Source organism: Rhinopithecus roxellana, chromosome 15 (genome assembly GCF_007565055.1).
Source record: "Rhinopithecus roxellana isolate Shanxi Qingling chromosome 15, ASM756505v1, whole genome shotgun sequence".
NCBI lineage: Eukaryota > Metazoa > Chordata > Mammalia > Primates > Cercopithecidae > Rhinopithecus > Rhinopithecus roxellana.
The window spans coordinates 119,653,687-119,669,147 of record NC_044563.1 but is presented as its reverse complement, the minus strand read 5'-3'; the positions used below and the strand labels follow the sequence as shown (position 1 = coordinate 119,669,147).

Sequence of the window (15,461 nt, the reverse complement as noted above, 5' to 3'; positions counted from 1 at the left end):
GAAATTCATTAAGATATATCTGTTCTTCTATGATCTCATTAAATTGAATAGTAGAGACAACATGAATTAATGTTTCTCTAAAAGGAAGAAAAGTACAAGTTCCTGAAAGGATAAATAGATGAACTTAAACTGGCATATAAAAAATAGTCAACCATGTTTTCTTAAACAATATTTACTGCATAATGAAACATAAATTTGACAAATTCACTTTATAAGTGGTGAAGATTATAAAACAATCAGCTTTGGTCCCTACAGTATTTTTTAAAACTATAAATAGAGCAGTATAACGGAAACTTTATTCCCAAACCACATTGAGACATATGAAACAGAAAAAATTAAAAAGGAGTACATTAAATTAAAAACAAATAAAATAAAACCCCTCTAAGAATAGCTGCCTTACAAAAGTTATCTTTCTAATATTTGACCTTCCAATACAGGCATTCTCTGTTAATGCAGACTCTTCACTGCACAAGTATTCTTGTAAGTTCATGTTGATTATAATATACCTTTTTGGTGAAGATTTTCTGGATTTTCTAAATATTTTATAAATATCACACAAACTTCTCAACATATTATTTTTCTGAAGTGTGGAAATAAGGAGAGAACATCAATTTTATACCCCCAACACTGTCTGATTACATAGTTAAGAAACTATGGGCTAGAATATATCAATAATGTATAGAAAATGGGAATTGTAAGATGACCAAATTTAGAGTAGAAAAGGACCTTAGAAAATACTGAATCCCTTTACTTTACAGGAATAAAGTAAGCCTTCTTAGGAATGTGATAGATAAGTGCCAGAACTGTGCTTTGATTTAAAACAGGTGTAGTGATTTTGAAACACAACTGCAAATCCTTTGGCACTTTGCCTCTTGAGACTTGAGGTCTGTGCTCCTGTCTTCCAATACAAAGGAAGTGATACTATGACAGTTTCCAAGTCTAGGCTATAAAAAATTGGTTGCTTATATTTCCTGCCTTTTGAGACTTTTAATCTTAGAAGCCAGTCACCATGCTGCAGAGCCCAAACTGTCTTTGGAGAGGCCCATGTGGAGATAAACAGAGACCCCCAGCTCTCAGCTGGCACCAACTTGCCAACCATGTGAGTGAGCTGTGTGAAGGAGACAAGCTTTCTCCACCAAGCCCTAGTAAATTCCAGACTTTTAAGCTAAAAATAAATGATTTTTTAAAAAATATTATTTTAAGCCAGTAAGTTTTGGTGAGATTTATTCTGCAGCAAGACAACCGATAACAATTTTGATACACCAGAGGCGGGGTGCTGCCTTAACAAAATCCTGAATCATATGGCACTGGACTTGAGACTAGGTGGTGGGCTGAAGCTGGAGGGATCTTTAGGAGAATGTAAGTGAAAACTTAGAGGACTTCTAGGAGACTACTAGAGGAAGCCTATGGAGCTTTGAGGACTTAAAAAAAAAAGGAAGGAAAAATCTCAGACAACCCTCTGTTAAACAGCAGGGCTTCAATAAATCGTAAGGGTGTTGTCCCACAGCTGATGCAAAAGAAGCCTAAGATAGAAAGAAAGGCTTATCTTGAAAAAATTTGTGGTTGTGGTTTTTGTCTAATGGAGTGAATCTCAATGAGATTCATAGCAAACTCCCAGTTTTAGAGAAACTGTTCTGGTGTAAACTATCAGTTTAGGATTACAGGGTTAGGAGAGGGTGCAAATCAAAGAGAACTTGGCTCCAGGGCTTCTATGGGCAGGGAGCAGACTGAGAAAACCACTCAGCTGCAAACATGAGCTATATCTTTACTAAAATGTATGGATAAGTCAGAGGTTAGAATCAAGAGCTCGAAGGGTAAAGCCAAGAGCAATTAATCATTCCTAGGAAACAATACAAAATTCTAATAAAGGAACTGGAAACATGAACTTGCTTGGATTTCAGAATTGCTAACGACAGGTTAGCCTCCCAATCTTCCTCCACCCTTTTTGAATATGTCTTTGCAGTTACCCTAAGCCTGTCCTACCATTTTATATTGGTTTTAAAGGGAATAGGTAACTTGTCACTATAGTTCACTGGTCTTTAGATGGGAACAATATTTATGCAGCTATTTTTGAGGAATCAAACCCAAAAAGCCTCATTCATACTTTCACCTGATTTAAATGACAATTTTTTCCCTTTAGCCTTAGCCTGATCCTGTAATGAAACGAAACATGTGGAGGAGTTTGGGAGGAGACAGTTGTATTTTGCATGTGGGGAAATGTAAATAATTTGTGCCAAGAGGGCAGACTGTGGCAGTTTTTAAACATGACTCCTAAATTATTTGACACTCCTCTCACTCACAAGAGCCAGCCCATGAGTAACCTTGGAAGCTGAGCCTTGTGAGAAACCCTGAGCCAGAATACTCAGCCAAACCACACTTGGATTCTAGACCCACAAAAACTGTGATATTATACATTTCTATTGTTTTATGCCACTAAGCCTTAGGATAATTTATTATTCATCTATAGATGGTTAAGAGAGTTACCAATTTTATTGCCAAGTGTAATACATTAATTCAATAAATATTTAAGTCATTATTCATCCATTCAGCAATTACTTACTATCTATAATGTGCAGATACTATTAACATAAGGTCCTTGCTATTATGGAGCTTACATTTTATAGCGAGATAGATAGTATTTACCTATATAAAAAAATTTAATAATGTTAAATATGTAGAGAATTAAAACATAACAGGTGATATAATAGAAATGATAATGATAGTGATACATGAGATGAGTGAAATACAGCATTTAAAGAAAATTAAAAACCAATAAAGGAGATACAAAGCTGAAGTTCCTTGTGGTGCTTTATGAATAAATTATGTATCATGTTATTGGAGTTTACAGGGAAAAAAGATTCAATCAAGGAAGTCTTTAAAAAAGAGGCAGCTATTAAGTTATGCCTTGAGAGTTGTGTTAGATTTGCACAAAGGTAAAAAGAGTTGCAGGAAATTTTTTTTAAGCTAATATTTATTGGGTGCTTACTATGTGTTAGTAACTATGGTGAGTTCTTGATAGACACCACCTCATATATTCCTCAAAATAATCGTCAGAAGTGTACTATTAGGTAAGTGCAAAAGTAACTGCAGTTTTTACATTGTTAGAATTTGCTGTTTGATATTGAAATGCATTCTTAAATATACTTATGTTATACATCATTTTAACGAGCATTTCTCACTTTATTTTTTTTTGCTAATGACTTATTGCGTGCTGTTTATTTTAGACCATAGAAATGATGTTAGGCAAAAAGCAAATTCGAGTGATTTTCTTATTTGAGTTCAAAATGGGTCGTAAATCAGTGGAGACACCTGGCAACATGAACAACACATTTGGCCCAGGAACTACTAATGAATGTACAGTGCAGTGGTGGTTTAAGAAGGTTTGCAAAGGAGATCCTTGAAGATGAGGATATAGTGGCCAGCTATCGCAAGTTGACAACGACCCACTGAGAGCAATCATCCAAGCTGATCCTCTTACAACTATAGGAGAAGCTGCAGAAGAACTCAACATCAACCATTTTATAGTCATTCAGCATTTGAATCAAATTGGAGAGGTGATACAAGCTTGATAAGAGGATGCGTCATGAGCTAACCAAAAATTGTTTTGAAGTCTTGTCTTCTCTTATTCTATGTAACAACAATGAACCATTTCTCAATCGGATTGTGATGTACAATCAAAAGTGAATTTTACGTAACAACCAGCAATGATCAGCTCAGGGGCTGGATCAAGAAGAAACTTCAAAGCACCTCCCAAAGCCAACTTCCATCAAAAAAAGGTCACGGTCGCTGTTTAGTGCTCTGCTGCTGGTCTGATCCACTACAGCATTCTGAATCCTGGCTTAACTATTACATCTGAGAAGTATGCTCAGCAAATAGCTGATATGCACCAAAAACTGCAATATCTACAGCCAGCATTGGTCAACAGAAAGGGCCCAATTCTTCTCCATGACAGTGCCCAACCACAAGTTGCACAATCAGTACTTCAAAAGTTGAATGAATTGGGCTACAAAGTTGTGCCTCATTCGTCATATTCACCTGACCTTCGCTAGCTGACTACCATTTCTTTAAGCATCTCAACAACATTTTGCAAGGAAAACACTTCCACAACCAGCTGGATGCAGAAAATGCTTTCCAAGAGTTTCTCGAATCCCAAAGGATAGATTTTTATGTTACAGGAATAAAGCAATGTATTTCTTATTGGCAAAATGTGCTGATTGTAATGGTTCCTATTTTGATTAATAAATATGTCTTTGGGCCTAGTTATTAATATAAAAACTTAAAATTCATGATCCAAAACCACAATTACTTTTGCACCAACTTAATATTATAATTTCCATTTTACAGAGAAAGAAAATGTAGACACAAAGAGAATAGCATGTTCAAAAATCACAGAGCTGGCAAATGGCAGATCCAGGAAGTAAACCCCCAGGTAACTTGGCTCTAGAGTCCATATCAGCACCAATACTGTCTTCAATAGATTTAGTATTTCTATAATGATTTATACATATTAAACCATTCGAGATTCAGTATAAGATAATTATGTATTGGGAATTAAATTTATAATGATGGAGACACTAAGGCTTAGAGTAAGTCTATTTAACTAATCTTAAAGGTTTTTTTTTTTTTTTGTTTTGTTTTTGTTTTGTTTTTTTTAAAACTAAGTGATATAGAAGTTGAATCTAGGTCTAACCCAAAATGTAACCTCTTTTCACCACCCCATGCATTTCATGAAAGATGTCACAAAAGCAGAACCAGTTGTAACCAGGGTGTTCATTTGTTAACTCTCTCTCTCTCAAATATCAATTAAGTGATTATGCAGCAAGTATGAGTAAATAGCTGCTATCTGCCAATCATTTGTTAACTGCTGAGGATATTAAGTCAACACAATTCTTGTCTACAAAAGCTTATGATAGAGAGGGAAATCGACAATAAAAGAGATGGCTATGGACAATAAATTGAGCTCCCTAATAGCAGTAAGCACTGTGATTGTGAACACGAAGGTAGAGTATATCATATTCAAACTGCATGGAATGGCAAGAGTCAGGAAAGGCTTTCTGGTGGAGATCATGCTTGATATGAGTCTCAAAAGGTAAACGAATAGTCGGTCTTTTCCTGAGTATCTATAATAGGTAAACACAGCAGGGAAAGGAAGAAGCATTAATAAGATGAGAGAAATGGGCTGATGAATTAAGGATGACATCATAAAATCTGTGGTTGTTTATACTAAGGAATTTAAATTTTATCTGGAAAGCAATGGTAAAACTAAATTAACCTTTAAGTGAGGAAGTGACACAACAAATTTGGATTTTTTAAAGATTACCCTAGTAGAGATGGGAAGAAGAACATTAGGAAGATGAAATTGCAATCACGGAGGTGAGTTAAGAATGTACGGTAATACTCTAAACGTGAGTCAATGAAGAATCATGTGAAAATGAGAATAAGAAGAGTAACAATAGCAAACACTTTTATAGCACTTACAAGCACTGTTATACATATTTTATCTACATTAAGACTTTTATGACAACCCTCTGAAGTGGCTATAATTATTACCATTTCAAATATCTGGAAACTTATGTAGAGAAAGGTTAAGTGACTTGCACACACAAAAAAAACCACTCTAGTACAATCTTGGATGTTTTAATTTCCACCCTACAATCTTAATATGTTTATTGTATGAACCTTAAAAAATGGCCACTTGTAGGAATTTTCCTCCCTTCTCTATTTAATGATGGAATTATTTGTACTACTAACAAATATCACTATCCCACTGGTAAAAATAATAGCTTGTTTCTCAGATAGGAGTGCAGTACCAGTAATCCATTATCTGCAGACTGGTGAAGTTAAACCAACATTGGATTTTAGGTTTTGAAAATGTCAGAAGAACTTTCATTTGATTCTAGCTTATTGCAGTGCCTGAAATTGGGAGACAGCACTGTAATTGTAATTTATTTCAAACACTAGCAGTTGCACAAGGTTTTTATGATGTGTGAAAACAGATTCAGTTTACAATTTAAAAAAAAGAAATGTAAAGAGGTCACTGCAATTTCCATTTCATATGCAACGATTAATAATAGATACAATTTAAGATTATCACTAACTCCTACACTTGCCATAATTTACAACTCTACTCAATTAATTGAAATAATTAAAACCTATTTCACAAACATACGTAATTAGAAATTTGTATTTCAGAAGAATAAAGACAAGTTTCACAGTGAAACAATTTAACAAGAGAGCCCTTACCATCTCTACTTAAGAGGAAGTACAACACAGACAATGAGTAATTTGTGATAAAAGTTACAGCAGATTCCAGTTTAATCTTAACAAGACCTTTGTTCAGCTCCATGGGCACATCACAGTATTCCTGTAGCATTCAATTTTTTTTTTTTTTTATCAGTACAGAAAAAGGATTATAAAATGGCACGTGAGCAAACTAAGGACTTTCAGATCTAAAAGATTTAATTGAATGATTCTCTTTTAAAACATACATCATTTTTTGAATCTATTTTATATTTTCCCTTCTCAAAGAAGATCTTCTATTACTTGCTTTCTATGAAAAAGTCAGCTTTTTTTTTTTTTTTTTTTTTTTTTTTGAGACACGGTCTCACTCTGTCACCCAGGCTGGAGTACAGTGGCATGATCATGGCTCACTGCAGCTTAGACTTCCCAGGCTCAGGTGATCCTTCTACCTCAGCCTCCTGACTAGGTGGAACTACAGGCACCCACCACCATACCTGGCTAATTTTTGTATTTTTTGTAGAGGCGGAGTTTTGCCATATTGCCCAGGCTGGTCTTGAACTCCTAGGCTCAAGTGATCCGCACGCCTTGGCCTCCCAAAGTGCTAGGATTACAGGCCTGAGCCACTGCGCCCAGCCAGGTTTTTTCAATTAAAAAAATAAAATATTTGTTACCTTAAGAGTTTACACTGTTAAGGAAGGTGGAAGCAACCCACATTAATCGATGGATGAATGGATAAACAGAATGTGGCATACACATACAATGGAATATTATTCACCTTAAAAAAGAAAAAAATTTTGATATATACTACAGCATGAATGTTCCTTGAGGACATTTTACATAATGAGATAAGCCAGACACACAAAGACAAATACTGTTATGATTCCACTTAAATGAGATACCTAAAGTACCAAGATTCATAGAGACAGAAAGTAGATGGTGGTTGCCAGGGGCTGGGGAAGGGGTGAATGGGAGCTGTTGTTTAATGGGACAGAGTTTCAGGTTTTCAAGATGAAGAGTTCTGGCAATTAGCTGTACAGCACTGTCAATGTACTTTACTGAACTGTACTTAAAAATGGTTAACATAGTAAATTTTGTGTCATGTATATTTTGCCACAGTAAAATAAAAACTTCATTGGGAAAAGGTCAAGAAAGACTACTAATTTCCTTTTGTGAATTTTTGCTAGCCATCGCTTTATGTTAGTTTTTGTTATTTATATTGAGTTCACTGAGAACTCAATATAAATTGAGACTATATACTATTCATTTTTCCTATCTCCAGAGCCTGGTATAATATAGAGAACCCATGGTAGATGGGCAATAAATATATGCTAAATGTTACTTATTACATCATCCAACTGTAAGCTTTTTCTTAACCAAACTCCCCTCTTCCTCCTCTTTTTCAGATATTCTGAAAAAAAAGTATATAGCTCATGTTATAGAGAGACCATATATCCATTTGACTAATGATGCCTGTTGTCCCGGAGTTCCATTCAGGTAGCAGGCTGTTTGACTCTAACAGGGTCCTCCGATTAAAGGTTATAAAGGTTATTTCTGGGTGTGTCTGTGAGGGTGTTTACAGAAGAGATTAGTATTTGAGACTGAATTTTATATATATATTTATGTAGACTTTTTATTTATATATATTCATATTATAATCTGATTCTGTTTCTTGGAAGAACTCTAGTACAGTGGAGAATGATAAATTCTATTCAAAACTGTACACTTTAAAAAAATCTATTTAGTTAATATTGCTATGGACTGAATGTGTCCCCACAAGATGCATATGTTGAAATCTTAAGTCCCAGTGTGATGATAATAGGAGGCAAGGTCTTCGAGAATAAGCTCATGAGAATGGAGCAGCCCCTCATGGTGGGATTAGTGCCCTTGTAAAAAGATGACAGAGGGCTTGCTTTCTCTTTCTTCCCTCCACAGTGTGAAGATACAGGGAGAAGATGGCCATCTGTAAACTTTCATCAGACACCAGATCTGCCAGCCCCTTGATCTTGGACTTCCCAGGTTTCAGAACTGTGAGAAATGTCTATTATTTAAGCCACCTAGTCTATAGTATTTTGTTGTGACAATTTGTCTAAGACAGTATTTGTCTTTTAAAATATGAACAGATTGTACTATCTACACCATGGTATATATTAAGAATACTTATAGTGAAGCTTAGCTCTGGGAGAGATGAAGGTAAGTTCATCATTAAGTATGTTCAGCAAGTAAAATTATAATCTGTAACATTTCTTTCATCTAGTAATGAAAGAGATCAAATGAAATCCACAGGCAGACAGCCCGGGCGGTGCCTTGAGCCTAGTTAAAAGTTGACCCCGGACCTAACCGATTATGTTATCTATAGATTCCAGACGTTGTATAGACAAGCATTGTGAAAGTCCCTGTCTTGTTCTTTTTCTGTTCTAATTACCAGTGCTTGCCATATATCTCTCAACTTCCTGAGCCCCGTATAAACACATCCCACCATATGTCTCCCCTCCATATGTCTCTCAACTTCTGGGCACATCCCACCATATGTCTCCCCACCATATATCTTTCAACTCAAAGACTACCATATATCTCAACTTTAGAAAGACACCACCTGGAAAGTCCCCGATAAGAAGAACACAGCTGCTTGTGAAAGCGCGGGAACCAATAAAAACCTGCTAAATGTATAAACTTAAAATGTTAACCAATTGTAATGCTGTAACCTAGAGAATTCCCTCGTTCCTCTGCAACTTTACAAGTCCTGTTTACATTAGGCTATAAAAAGCAAGCGCACGCATTGTTCGAGGCCCTCTTGTATGTTGTAGAATGGGGGGACCAAGTTCGAACTTGCATTAAAGATCCTTGCCGCTTGGCTTTGACTCTGGACTCTGGTGGTGGTCTTTGGGGAATAAACGGTCTGGGCATAACATTTGGGGGCTCGTCCGGGATTCCCCCAAGCCCACCAGACCCCCGGTCAACGGATCTACTAGGATCGATCTGCTAATAGGTGAGCCGGCTCGTCTCTCTTTGTCTGTCTGTGTCCGTTCTGAATCTGCGGCTCTCTGAGTCTGTACCTCGTCTCTCTTTGTCTGTGTCCGTTCTGAACCTGCGGCTCTCTAAGTCTGCTCTGAATCTGAGGCTGTTAGCCTGTCTGAACCTGCGGCTCTCTAAGTCCACTCTGAATCTGTGACTTGCGAGGTCTGAAGCTGAAAGCTGGCATAAGTCCTGGCGGACGCGCTATAGGACAGCCAGCGGAGACCGGTGGGAGACGTCCCCCGGCTCTCATCTGATTCTTGTCTGCGCTTGTTCTGACCCAGATTTCTGGAGCGCGCCTGCGACTGACGTAAACTTGTTGTTGATATTCCACAACTCACTTTTTCCTTGCAGGACCCGTTCCAGCAACTCACTTTTCCCTTGCAGGACCTGTTCCAGCAACTCACTTTTCCCTTGCAGGACCTGTTCCAGCAATTCACTTTTCCCTTGCAGGACCTGTTCCAGACGCCACTCCGGGCGCTACTGTTCAAGATGGGTAATACCCAGAGCACTCCCCTATCTCTCCTTACAAGTAATTTCAAGGATGTTAGGGCAAGGGGCCATGATCTTGGTATGGACATCAGGAAGGGAAAGCTAATTACTCTGTGCCACTCCGAGTGGCCCGCCCTTAACGTAGGGTGGCCAACCGAAGGGACATTCTGTCTCCCTGTCATCACTAGAGTAAAGTCCAAGGTTTTCCAGCCTGGGCGTGCTAATCACCCGGATCATATCCCATATATCCTCATATGGCAGGATATAGCTGGGAACCCGCCCCCTTGGCTGTCCCCTTTCCAATTAGCCTCTGAACTCTGTAAGGCACTGGTTGCTTGGCCGCTAAAATCCAAGCAACCGACTGCCCCCCCATCCTGTTCTACCGGATAGCGAGGACCTTCTGTCCACAGAACCCCCTCCATACCCCTCCGGTCCCCAGGTCCCAGCCCCCTGGGAGGAACCGCAGGAGGGAGCAGGCGAACGGGAAGCGGCCGGCGTGCCTGTACCCGCTGAAAGTGAAAGCAACTCCGAGGGGCCGGCGGGGCGGACGCAAGGGCGTACCTTGCGGGTTCCCCCTCCCCAGCCGCATGACTCCACAGTGGCGTTACCCCTTCGGGAAATAGGGCCCCCAGATGACATGGGAAGTCCTAGGCTCCAGTACTGGCCATTCTCCACCAGTGATCTATATAATTGGAAGACTCAGAGTGCTCGGTTTTCAGACAACCCCAAAGATTTAATGGCTTTACTGGACAGTGTTATGTTCACCCACCAGCCCACTTGGGATGATTGTCAGCAGCTCCTCCGAATCTTGTTCACAATGGAGGAGTGAGAGAGAATACAGGTAGAAGCTAGAAATCTGGTCCCGGGGGACGACGGTCAACCGACTGCCAACCCCGACCTCATAAATGCGACTTTTCCTCTGTCCAGACCGGCGTGGGACTACAACACGGCAGAAGGTAGGGGACGGCTACACCTTTATCGCCAGACTCTAATGGCAGGTATCCGGGCGGCTGCTCGCAAGCCCACCAATTTGGCTAAAATATACTCTGTTCTGCAGGGAAAGACAGAAAGCCCGGCTAGCTACTTAGAAAGATTAATGGAGGCCTTTAGGCAGTATACCCCTATAGACCCAGAGGCCCCGGGAAGCCAAGCAGCTGTTGTGATGTCTTCTGTAAATCAGGCAACCCCAGACATTAGAAAGAAACTCCAGAAATTAGAAGGCTTAGAGGGAAAACAGCTCCAGGACCTTCTTCAGATAGCCCAGCGGGTTTACAATAATAGAGATACTCCAGAGGAAAAAATGACCAAGGTCCTGGCAGCGGTTGTACAAAAAGAGCATCTACAGCCAGAGAACACCCAACCTAAGCAGTCCCCCAGATATAACAACCTGAGCAAAGACCAATGTGCCTACTGTAAAAAAGCTGGCCACTGGGCAAGAGACTGCCCCAAAAAGAAACAACAAGGATGGGGACACCCTAGGTCTACACCCGTACTAGTCACTCAAAACGAGGACTAGGGAAGACGGGGTTCGGTCCCCCTCCCCGAACCCAGGGTAACTTTGCAAGTGGAGGGGTCCCCAGTTCAGTTCTTGGTCTATACGGGAGCACAGCACTCAGTCCTAGTTGAAACTGATGGAAAATTATCCTCCAAGTCCTCGTGGGTACAAGGGGCCACAGGAATTAAGAAGTACCCCTGGACGACACAAAGAACAGTAAATCTCGGAGCCAAGAATGTAACCCACTCCTTCCTGGTTATCCCTGAGAGCCCCTGTCCCCTACTAGGGAGGACCTGCTAACTAAAATGGGAGCACAGATCCATTTCCGCCCTGAGGGGCCCATCGTGACCGATTCCCAAAATCAGCCCATGCCCGTCCTGACCATAACCTTAGAAGATGAGTACCGGCTCCACCAGGAGCAGGCAGCCCCTGACCAGGACATAGCAACCTGGCTTCAACAATATCCAGGAGCCTGGGCAGAAACGGGAGGTTTAGGACTAGCAAAGCACCGTCCTGCCTTGTTTGTCGAACTCAAGCCTGGGGCAGACCCCGTTCGGGTGCGTCAATACCCAATGCCCCTAGAGGCCAAAGAAGGAATTACGCCCCACATCCGTCGGCTCCTCAACCAAGGGGTCCTTCGGCCCTGTCACTCACCCTGGAACACTCCCTTGTTGCCGGTACGGAAACCTAATAGCGGGAAGTCCAGACCTGTACAGGACTTAAGGGAAGTCAATAAGAGGGTTATGGACATACATCCAACTGTGCCTAACCTGTATACCCTCCTGAGTACTCTAAACCCTAAACACCAATGGTACACTGTTTTAGATTTGAAGGATGCCTTCTTCAGTTTGCCTTTAGCCCCTCAGAGCCAAAAGCTTTTCGCCTTCGAGTGGACTGACCCTGAAAGGGGCATAAGCGGCCAACTGACATGGACCAGACTGCCGCAGGGATTCAAAAACTCTCCTACCCTGTTCGATGAGGCCCTCCATGAAGACCTGGGTGAGTACCAACGCAAACACCCTGAAATAACCTTACTACAGTATGTTGATGACCTCCTGATTGCTGCCGAGACCCGAGAAGCTTGCCTCCAAGGGACCAAGAGTCTCTTACAAGCTCTAGGGAGTCTAGGCTACCGGGCCTCGGCAAAGAAAGCTCAAATCTGTAAACCAGAAGTTACATATCTGGGGTACCTGCTAAAAGGAGGGCAGCGCTGGTTAACAGACGCCTGGAAGCAGACTGTTCTGCAGATCCCCAGGCCACAATCCACCCGACAAGTAAGGGAATTCCTGGGGTCGGCAGGATTTTGTAGACTATGGATACCTGGGTTCGCAGAGCTGGCTAAGCCCTTATATCAGGCAACACGGGGACAGCAGCCATTTAATTGGACAGAAGAAGCCGAGTCGGCTTTCCAACAGATTAAAACCGCCCTACTCTCTGCGCCTGCACTGGGACTGCCTGACGTCACTAAGCCCTTCCACTTATACGTGGACGAGAGTAAGGGCGTCGCCAAGGCGGTGCTAACTCAGAACTTAGGCCCCTGGCGGAGGCCAGTCGCCTACCTGTCAAAGAAGTTAGACCCAGTGGCTGCCGGGTGGCCCCCTTGCCTCCGAGTGATCACAGCCACGGCCCTGATGGTACAAGATACTGATAAACTTGTCTTGGGACAAGAATTACGGGTCGTTACCTTACATGCCATCAAAGGTGTACTCAAACAGCCGCCTAACCGATAGATAAGCAACGCCCGGCTCACCCACTACCAAGGACTACTATTAAATCCCCTCAGAATAACTTTCCTGCCCCCAACAACCTTAAACCCTGCCTCGCTGCTTCCCAACCCGGACCTGGACGCGCCGCTCCATAATTGCACCAAGATATTAGCTCAGGTGCACGGAGTTCGAGAGGACCTGCAGGACCGCCCACTTCCTGACGCCGACCTCGTTTGGTTCACCGATGGGAGTAGCTTCATACACCAAGGCCAGAGGTATGCTGGAGCAGCGGTGACTTCAGAGACTGAGGTAATCTGGGCGGAACCCCTGCCCCCGGGGACATCGGCCCAGAGGGCCGAACTGATAGCGCTCACCCACGCTCTTAGGGGCAGGGAGGAAACTGACAGTATACACAGACAGCCGATACACTTTTGCTACGGCACACATACATGGGGCCATTTACAGGGAGCGAGGGTTGCTAACAGCTGAAGGAAAAGAGATAAAAAATAAGCAAGAGATCCTAGCCCTGCTAACAGCCCTATGGAAACCAGAAAAATTGGCTATTGTACATTGCCCAGGGCACCAGAAGCCAACCACTCCAACTGCTCAAGGCAACTTTCTGGCAGACCAAACTGCAAGGAGTGTGGCAAAGGCTCCCAGTCAACTCCTTGCACTCCAGCTCCCTGATCCGGGCCCCCAGGACCTGCCGTATCACCCTGATTATTCAGAACAAGATCTCCAGTGGATCGACAAACTTCCCCTGAAACAGATCTAGAATGGGTGGTGGACTGATACTAATGACCAAATTATCCTACCATAAAAATTAGGACAGCAAGTGTTAGAACACATCCACCGATCCACCCATCTGGGTGCCCGGCGGATGATAGACCTGATCAGACGCTCCAAGCTCAAGATCAGACGCATAGCGGAGACGGCCAGCAGCATTGTGACGAGTTGCAAAGTCTGCCAGCTTAGCAATGCCTATCCCCAATCCCAGGCTGCTGCAGGAACAAGGCTCAGGGGAACCAGGCCCGGTATCTACTGGGAAGTAGATTTCACTGAGGTAAAGCCAGGAAAATACGGGTATCGGTACTTACTTGTCTTTGTAGATAATTTTTCAGGGTGGACTGAAGCATTTCCGACCAAAAGAGAAACCGCTCAGGTTGTAGCAAAGAAAATTCTGGAAGACATCCTCCCCAGGTATGGCTTTCCCATCCAGATAGGGTCAGATAACGGGCTGGCCTTCGTTGCTAAGGTGAGTCAGAATTTGGCTTCCATTCTTGGGGCTAATTGGAAATTACATTGTGCTTACAGGCCCCAGAGTTCAGGACAGGTAGAGAGGATGAATCGGACCTTAAAGGAGACCTTAACTAAATTAACTATGGAGACTGGCGCTAATTGGGTGGTCCTTCTCCCCTACGCTCTGTTCCGGGCCCGTAATACCCCTTACAGACTGGGCCTTACCCCTTATGAAATCATGTATGGCAGACCCCCACCCCTGGTTCCCAGCCTAAAAGATGATCTGCTCAAATCTGAAACAGAAAATGTCTCTGAACTCTTGTTCTCCCTACAAGCCTTGCAGAAAATTCATCAGGAAATCTGGCCTAAGCTGCAGGAATTGTATGAGACCGGACCTCCACCGACACCCCATCCGTACCAGCCGGGAGACTGGGTCCTGGTCAAGCGACACTGGCAAGAGACCTTAGAACCCCAGTGGAAGGCACCACTTCAAGTACTCCTAACCACACCCACTGCCCTGAAGGTAGAAGGCATCGCGTCGTGGATCCACTACACCCACGTCAAACCGGTGGACCCAACCTCCGACCTTCTCGGACCCGTCACTATAGTGACTGAAGCACTGACCACGTGGACTGTGGACAAAGCTAAGAACAACCCCTTAAAACTCACCCTGCGCCGACAGCATAGCTCACTGCAAACATGCAGCTAGGTAGTCTAACCCTAATGTTAGTCGCCCTAGTGGCCGCGGGGGCAAACACAAAACCAGTTTCTAATCCCTTTGTCTGGAGATTCTGGCTTTATGAAAACCGAACCCACCCTGGGCAACCTCATAAGCCCGGGAAATTATTGGCCAGTGCTGATTGTCCCTCCTCAGGGTGCAGTGCCCCAATTTTGCTGAATTTTACTGGTTTTCAGATAGCCAAACCAGTGGCACCAATGATATGTTTTGAGTTTGATCAGACTAAGTACAATTGTAAACACTATTGGTGGCACCAAAATGCAGGCTGCCCCTACAGTTACTGTAAAATGCTCTCAGTCAGAGGGTGGAACGAGCAATCCGGGTGGAACTTCTACCAGCAGGGTAGAGGCGGTATCTATACTTGGATAGTTAAGGACCCTTGGAACTCCCGCTGGACCACAGCTTCAACATGGGGCTGTATACTATTCCTCTTCCTCCACATGGCCTGGTAGTCAACTCTATCTGTGGCATGGCCTAGTTCAAGTACGGCCCCTGGTCCATGGGGATATCCAGCGACAGGAAGACAGACTAACACAAG

At 42.6% G+C, this 15,461-nt stretch overlaps 1 protein-coding gene across 1 annotated transcript in view; it reads right to left on the bottom strand.

Annotated features, from left to right (window-relative positions):
• Positions 1 to 15,461, bottom strand: part of DYNC2H1 (dynein cytoplasmic 2 heavy chain 1) — a 385,005-nt gene that overhangs the window by 47,141 nt on the left and 322,403 nt on the right. The gene's annotated exons all lie outside the window — the stretch shown is intronic.